The sequence below is a fragment of the Leptonychotes weddellii genome, chromosome 14 (genome assembly GCF_054177405.1).
Source record: "Leptonychotes weddellii isolate Sample4059 chromosome 14, ASM5417740v2, whole genome shotgun sequence".
Taxonomy (NCBI): domain Eukaryota; kingdom Metazoa; phylum Chordata; class Mammalia; order Carnivora; family Phocidae; genus Leptonychotes; species Leptonychotes weddellii.
The window spans coordinates 21,286,675-21,295,606 of NC_138382.1; the positions used below are offsets into that span (position 1 = coordinate 21,286,675).

General features: G+C 39.8%; 1 pseudogene; it reads left to right on the plus strand.

The window, feature by feature from the left end:
• Positions 1-1,620: 1,620 nt before the first annotated feature.
• LOC115944556 (U4 spliceosomal RNA) lies at positions 1,621-1,688 on the plus strand (annotated as a pseudogene).
• Positions 1,689-8,932: the final 7,244 nt, after the last annotated feature.

Consider the following 8,932-nt stretch of genomic DNA (forward strand, 5'->3'; position numbering starts at 1 on the left):
TAGGTGTAGGGTTAGGTTGTGAACTTGAGACCTTTCTTGTTTCTTGAGAAAGGCTTGTATTGCTATATACTTTCCTCTTAGGACTGCCTTTGCTGCATCCCAAAGATTTTGAATAGTTGTCTTTTCATTTTCATTGGTTTCCATGGGGAATCAAGTTCTCTTATTGAGGATACTTCTGTCATATATTTTTGTTCTTAGGAGGAGTGTGTTGGATTACTTGCTTGGTAATCCTTCTAAGATGCAGATGTAACTGTGGTAATGCATACCTTATCACGCATTCTCAATATTTTTCAGAACTAAAAATATTTCTTTTGGTTTTGTTTTAAGACAGCTCACTTAAAAATTTGCTTTTTTGGTTCAACATTTCTTATCTTTACAAGTGTGCTTCCAGTGGGACAAAGATTGGAGGTAAGCAAAGGACACATTGCCTTGAATAGCACAGCTATGAAGTGAGTGCTCCCTGGCTGGTCAGCAGGGACAAAATAACAGGAGCCAAGCCTCCAGCACTCAAGCAGTTCTTGATTTCATAGTGGTGACCAAGTCAGGCTCATGTTCCTACAGTGGCCTCATGACACCGTCTGGAGAGCAAGTAAAGATATGTGCATACACATCATACCACTCCACGCAAATGAGCCTTCCTTATGGAGAATTTATGTCTGATAGTTTTCCCGTTTCTGGAACATGCCAGAAGACTGAACTTCTAACAGATAACTCTAAGTGAGAGGCATGTTTACATTTGAGAAACCTCTATCGTGATGAGAAGAAAATATTGTTTTTGGCAGTGCAACCAGGGAGACAGACTCCTCCACTCAGAATAAAACAAACCTTTGCTTTATTATACTCCCTTTTTTGGTCCCATTGAATTAGGTGTTGCAAACTAGTAGCCCACAGGCCAAATTTGGTTCCCGGATGGGTTCTGTTTGACCTGGTTGGTATTTGCGCAGGTTTTACATTCGAGTGTGTTTAGACAAAGCATGCACTTTCCAATTTGGCACCATGGTCACCACTCCCTGTTGTCTTACACACCACATGCTCGTTCCCACTCATTTATGTGACTGGCCTGGCTCCTAAAATGCATTTAGTTTGCGGCCCTTATTAAATTGTTCCCTGGCCACAGTCAGAGACTTTGCCTCAGTGCAGAAAAAGATTATTTTGTTAAGCTTTTATTGCTTACTGTATATGGATCAGAGAATACTTACATCTGCATCTAAGATATTTGAGGGATTTGAAATACTGCTACCAAGGCAAATGTTACTGTAGTTAGCAGGAAATGGACTCCCAACTCCTTGGCTTCTTCTAAAACCTGAGAAGTGAGTTTGAGTATTATACTTCCCCCATGAGTTCTTCTTAATTCTGAGCCTAGACCTGAGCTCTCCAAAGTGGTAACCACTTTGGGTACTGAGCGCTTGGAATGTGGCTAGTCTGATTTGAGATGCGCCCATGGGTGCAAAATACATGCTGGGTTTCCAACGCTTTGCACCAACATAATGTAAGATAACAGCTCTTAATAGCTTTTTATATTAATACTTTAAAATCACATTTTTGAGATACTGGGTTAAGAGTGAATTTTTATATTTTTATTTTTGTAAAGATTTTTATTTATTTATTTGACAGAGAGAGAGCTTTGCGCAGTGGCAGTATCGTAGCCAATCAGGTTTATCCCGAGGCGCGATTATTGCTATTCGACAGAGAGAGACACAGCGAGAGAGGGAACACAAGCAGGGGGAGTGGGAGAGGGAGAAGTAGGCTTCCCGCCGAGCAGGGAGCCCGATGCGGGGCTCGATCCCAGGACCTGGGGATCATGACCTGAGCCGAAGGCAGACGCTTAACAACTGAGCCGCCCAGGTGTCCCCTTTTTTATCTTTTTAAATGTGGTTACTAGAAAATTTAAGATAGCACATGTGGCTCACATTATATTTTTATTGGACCATGCTAGACTAGAAGCTAACCAAAATGAATTCTTAACTACATCATGTTTATTAACTTCACAGTACCATATGTTGAGTTTAGTTGTAACAGTCCTTCTATAAAACCAGTAATGAATGACTATTTACAGTTTCCAAAAGAAGAGCCCTTTCTGGGTTGTGGTATGAAAGATAAACGGCCTTGCTGACGGGAAGAAGTGAGCCAGGAAGATTTTACATTCAGGCATCAGGTGAACACAACAGAAGAGTTTGGGCTAGAAATTTGCTGTTGCTTTGACATGTGACATGATTTATCAACTTTGTTACTCATATTTCTCTATCAGGCAGCTCCTAGGCTTCCTTTAATGTATTTACTCACACACGTGCCCACGCATGCACACATGTCCACACATGTACATGTACGTACACACACACACACACACAGCTATAGCCAGGAGCCTCTCTTAGGGGTTCTCTTGACATCTAATTAAATTCCTTACCAGTAGGATGTGACCTTGGAATTCTTTTAAAACCCTAGTGGCTGTTAGAAATCATTCATGGACTCTTTCTTTCTAGGTACAAAAATTAAAGAGACAAGAAAGTACTGAAATTAATATTGAATAGTGTATGAGGAGCTCGGAGGCAGATAGGATGCTGGAAAGGGACTAGAAGCTGGAGGAGGGAGACAGAGGAGGTTCTGTCCCTCCCCAGCCCATACCCTCTGGGTTTGTGTTTTCTCCTGTAAAAGGTGGTACCAAAGAGCAGTCATTACAGTTGCTGTGCAGATCTAAGTGGATAGCAAATGTGAGTGCTTTTTAATCTCTTAAGATACCCAAGCAAATTTTTTATTAGGGAATATAAATATTTATTCCATAATCATTATTGTCAACAAACGTTTGAGTCACTAGATGCAAGTTACTGTCCCAAGAGCAGTGCTCTGACTTGGAACAGGCTAAACCAAGAGCTATGTTCATTGCTGCACTTGACCTTGTATCTCCCGTGGCCTCCACTGTGGCAGAGAAGGAATCTACTGTTACATATAGGTTTCATTTTACTAGACTGTTAACCCACACTTAACTGTTTAGAAATTTAATTCTGAGATTGGTGAATTTGACCTTGGTCCTGTTGTGCCCAATAAATAGATAATTTAAAAATTGCTTTGCTATCCCTTTTACTAAGATAAGACTTTTTTATTGAAGCTCTAGAGTGTACATCTCTCAAGGACTGAGCATATGTCACTGAGGACTTGAGGAGCTGATTAATTTGCTTAGGGCTTCGAGCACTTGGGTTTGCTCCCCTCTACTCTTTTTTATTGTATGTTCTTCTTTATGCTCTTTTAAAAAAGAAATACCTTTTAGCTCTTCTGATGCTCTGTGCCATCAGAGTAACTTTGCATTATTTCAAAGATCACATTTCTAAAAAATGTAGAAGAAAAACATCAGGTAGGGGGAGAAATGCTGCATAAAATGTAACTGCCTTCTCCACTCACTGCTGTGTTTCTTTAACTTCTGTTTTAATCGGCCAACTCTATTTCAGTCTCGTTTGTTTCTGAGCAGAAACATAAATCTCGGTAAGAGGAAAGAAGATGGGTAAAAGAGATGAGGTAGAAAATAAGCCTTACTAGGAAAGAGGAGATGTCACTGTGGATAAGGAGATTAAAAGGCAGAGTAAAATGGTAATGTGGGGAGCTGACCAAGAGTCTCTCCTTGATCTAACTCCAGCTGGCTCCTCCGAGCTCCCTTTTCAACAAGGCCTCAACCTTGTCCGATACAAACTGCAGACTCTCAACACAAATGATTTTGTCCACCCCGCTGTCCCTCTTCTGATAGCTCACAGCCACATCCCTAGGATGAAGTGCTAAAGTGCCTGCCTGAGAAAGTTCAAGGTGCCAAAAGAATTTATTGTTTGTTCTAGCCAGCATTTGGTATTAACCCCTGACTTCTTTTCTTAGGAGATTTACTAAAAAGGGCTTATAATTGTGAATCCTCCCTCTGTCCCTTTGAGATGTATACATATATCCTACAACCCGGGAGTGTCCTTCTCAAGGACATAAGAGCCATACTGTCCTTTAAATGTAATCCTTTAAAATGTAATCACTAGGAAGGATAGGACCTCTGTCTCCCAGTCTCTGTGGGAGGACAGAATCCTAACTTTAGTACTTAGCAGCTAATAGACACAGCTGGCCTAATTGCATCTACACTCACCATCCTTTATAATTTTTCACGACCCTGAGTTCCTGCTTGCCCACCTCTTTACTTCCTCATTCTCCCTTTAAAACTGCCAGTCTGTTCAAACTGAAGTTGAGTTCGGTTCGTGCTGGGCCCTCTTCCCTATTGCAATTGCATATTATTAATTAAAAATCTGTCCTTACCACTTTAACTGGCATCTGGTTTTATTTATCTTGAACAGAATGTGTCTTAAAGTGGTCCCCAATGAGTCCTGCCCTTGTATAATCCCCTCCTCTTGAGTGTATGGAATGTATGATTTGCTTCTAACCATTGGAATATGACAAGGTGATCCAACTGTCACTCCCTTGATTAGGTTGCATTTTGTAATACTCCATCTGAGCAGATGAGAGAGAGTGATCCTCCTGATGATCTTGAAGAAGTGGCCATGTTGTAGACTACCTATGGAGAGGACCATGTGGTAGGGAATTGTGGGGGGCCTTTAGGAGCTGAGGATGGCCTCTGGCAACTAGCTAGTTGAAGCTAGTAAGAAGCCAAGGTACTCAGGCATATAGCCACAAGGAGATGAATCTTGCCAAAAGCCTCCATGAGTGAACTTGGAAGTGGATTCATCCTAAGTTGAGCCTACAGGTGAGAATGTAGCCTAGCCAACACCTGGCCTACAGCCTTGGTGAACCTGAGTGGAGGACCTAGTTAATCCTTGACTGATCATGGAAACTGTGAGATAAAAGAATGAGTTTTTTAAAATGCTAAATTTGTGGTAATTTGTTATACAATAGAAAACTAATACAATTACTACATACAATTCTACACTAAGATTATATTTTTACTTTTAAAGATTTTTTATTTTCATTTTTTACTATAAAATTTCAAACATACAGTTGACTTTTTTTTTTTTAAAGATTTATTTGAGAGAGAGAGAGCGCGTGAGTATGGGTGGGAGGGGTAGAAGAGAGTCTTTTTAAAATTTTTATTGTTATGTTAATCACCATACATTACATCATTAGTTTTTGATGTAGTGTTCCATGATTCATTGTTTGTGTATAACACCCAGTGCTCCGTGCAGAACATGCCCTCTTTAATACACATCACCAGGCTGGGGCAGAAGAGAATCTTAAGCAGACACCACTGTGAGCATGGAGCCCCACACAGGGCTCAATCTCATGACCCTAAGATGGAGACCTGAGCTGAAACTAAGAGTCAGTCGCTTAACCGACTCTGCCACCCAGGCACCCCTGAAAGACTTTTATATGAATACCTGAATACCTACCACTTAGATCTGATTAACATTTTACTATACTTGCTTTATCACCTATCCTTCTATCTATCAATCTATCTTATTTCTTGGTGCATTTCAAAGTAAAATTTGACATCAGTATACTTTCCTCTAAACATTTCAATATGCATATCATTAACTGGATTCAATATTCCTTAATAGTTTTCTAGTATATAATTTACATGCAATGATATGTGTACAAATTTTAGTTGTACATTCATTTGACAAATGCATACACCTGTGTAACCCAAACCCCCATCATGATAATTAGTGAACCTTTCCATCACCCCACAAAGTTCCCTCATGTTTCTTCCCAGTCACTTCCTGTTCCCAGCCCACCCCCCCAGAAGGAACCGTTGTTCTGTTTCTCCCACATATTGGTTCCTGTCCTGGAACTTCATGTAAATGGAATCATATAATATGTACTCTCTTGTACAAAGCTTCGTTTATTTAACAGAATGTTTTGCGATTTATCTGAAAAATTGAACGAATAGTTTCTTAAGAGGTTGTTATATAATGAAATTGAAAAACCGTGTTAACTATTTACCCTAAAAAGGGCAGGAAGGTCTAGAGGTTTTGGGGGGCAAATGATTTCAAACTGTTAACAAACATAATTTCTACACAGTTTAAATTATTTCTTAGCATAGATACAGAGAAAAAACTGTTCTGATTGCTTTACCCAATTACTAGAGCCCCAATACAAAAATCAATCAATATAACACTCAGAAAAGTAGATAAATGAATTTAACTTTGCAAAAAGCCTGAATACAATATTAGACTGGATCCATTTGCCTAATAAAAAATAATGTATAACCAAATCGAGGTTATCCCAGGATTACAAAGATAGCTTAATATTTAAAAAAGACCTATCAGTATAATGCATTACCTCAATAGTAAACCACAACAAAAAACCAAATACTTGGTTATCTTGAAAGCTGTGGTGGGAGAGGCGTTTGAGGACTTCTAGTTAAACATGAACGTGGAGCATGTGCTCAAAGAATTCCAAAACTCTACTAAAATAACAGCAAGGGATTGCAAAAGGGTAGAAACTTTAAAGGAGAAAGAAAACTGGCCAGGAGACTGTCGCCGACTAGAGGAGTCAATGCAATCCTGGAGGAAAGAAAATAAATGGGAGAGAAGGGTGGGATGCCAACCAGAAGCAATAGTTTGCACCACCTATGCTCAGAAGAGCTCAAGAATGATAATGGCAGGTACCCCTCAAGGTAAGGATATGTGTCGGCTGAAAACAAAATGTTTCGCTAAAAGTTTATATCAAATTAGACCTCAGATTCCCTCTTCACCTCCCATAACCAAACAACTCTCCCTCTCTGGCCATGGAAGAAGACTGGAGGTGTATTCTCTGGAGATGTTGAGCCAGAGAGTTGTGGACTACCACAACAACTGCCAGTGATTGTTGAAGCAGGGTACCATGTTGAAAACAGGGTAATTAAGTTGAGAACAGTGAGACTCCAGGTTCCCTTTCTGGGTTCCCTTTTAGTGCCCAGGACACTGGTAGCCAGGCTTATGTCCCCTCGGGAAAGTAGAGCATTCATTATTCTCTGGGAAAAATGACCAAGCCAGAAGAAAAGGCCTATAGAAATAGATATTTGTGTTCCCCAATGGCATGGCTGGGTCCATGCCAATTACCCTATGGTGAGGGCCATCGTTCTGTAAGCCTTATCCATAAACAAAAATACAAAACTTTTTTTAGAGTAAAAAAATAACTAAGGGGGCACCTGGGTGGCTCAGTTGGTTAAGCATCTGACTCTTGATTTCAGCTCAGGTCTTGATCTCAGGGTCATGAGTTCAAGTCCCATGTTGGGCTCCATGCTGGGTGTGGAGCCTACTTAAAACAAAACAAAACAAACTAAGAATCATCATACATTTAAGGAAATATCTTAATGTGAAAGTATTTACTATGAAAACAGATGTTAAAACAGAAAGAAAAAGAAACTCAGAGGAAAGAGAAACAAGGCAGAAAGCAGAATAAAACTTCATAAAGACTACAATTAATATTCTCAGAGAGATAAGAAAAGATTGCATTCATGGAATAAATGCAGGATGCTATATAAGAAAGGAAAATTTGGAAACCAAGAAAAACCCTTCAGATATACAGAACATTAAGATGAAATTTTAAAAAATGAATCAAGAAGAGAAAGCTGATTAATCTTCTAGAGAGAAGGAGAAGAAGGCTAAAGAAGAGGAAAAGAAGCAGTGAGAGGTTTCCTTAGGAACCAGGTCTGAGACAACGTGGAAATGCTGGTGCTTTAGTCATAAGCCTAGGGAAGGGAGTGAGGACAAAAGGGATGTGAAACAAGGGTAGTCAAGTGATGTAAAGTGATGCATTACCAGCCTGGTTACCACTTTGTAACATGCCAAAGAAACAAAGCAGGTTGGTTAGTGGTAAGTCCACTCTCCACTCAGCATGCGAGGTTTTTTTCCAGACAGGCTGCAAGGAGCAACCATATTTTGGAGCAATCTATGGGAAAGAGAAGGGAGAGGGAGTTGTTTCTGCCCAGATCCTTCCCATATCTTGCTTCCCATTGGTCAAAGTTTACCTTATGGGAGTTAACTCTTCTGCACATCCTGTTTGTATCATTGTCCCCTTTTTGGAAGCTACCAAAGATGCCATATCTCATGCTGCCCAGTATACTGTTTCATTTAAGTTCTGAAGTGGAGCAAGGAGCCAAACACTCTGACCTGGCTGTGCAGCTGTGGTTAGGGAAGGGCCTGACATTCCCAGGGCAAGTGACCAGTTGGCCTCAAGTAGCAGAACTGGCCAGTGGGGGTAGGCAAGGTGAAGAGGTGGCCAAATGCCTGAGGAGGTGCATCGAATTTATCTAAAATGGAAGAATCGAGATAAATCAAGAAGAAATATGTTTGTTACTTAGAAATAAAGATTTACAAATTGCAATTAAACCTTTAAACTCATAGAGGAAAAATTTAAGTGGAAACTCCTGTAATTTAGGGTTATATAATCCTGTCTAAGTATAACCCCAATGGCATTAAGCCATAAAGGAAATGATGGATAGATTTAAAACTTCTTTTTTTTTTTTTAAAGATTTTATTTATTTATTTGACAGAGAGAGACATAGCGAGAGCAGGAACACAAGCAGGGGGAGCGGGAGAGGGAGAAGCAGGCTTTCTGCCGAGCAGGGAGCCCGATGTGGGACTCGATCCCAGGACCCTGGGATCATGACCTGAGCCGAAGGCAGACGCTTAACGACTGAGCCACCCAGGTGCCCTAAAACTTCTTTTTAACAACAACTAACACCACCTACTCTTTGTTTCTGAAAGAAACAAAGAAACAAAGAAACAAAACTGGGTATCAATACATGACAAATAATCAGTATCCTTAAAATATATACAATTCACAAATAAATGATAAGGATGTGAATATCTCAATTAGAAAATGGGAAAAAGTTATAAACATTCAATTCACAAAATAAAATAATACAAATGGCTAGTTCAGAGATGAAGAAATAGCATTCTAATACGTAAATACAAATTTAAATGAAATACCATTTTAGCTTATCTTCTTGGTCGGTAATAAAACAAGAAATACC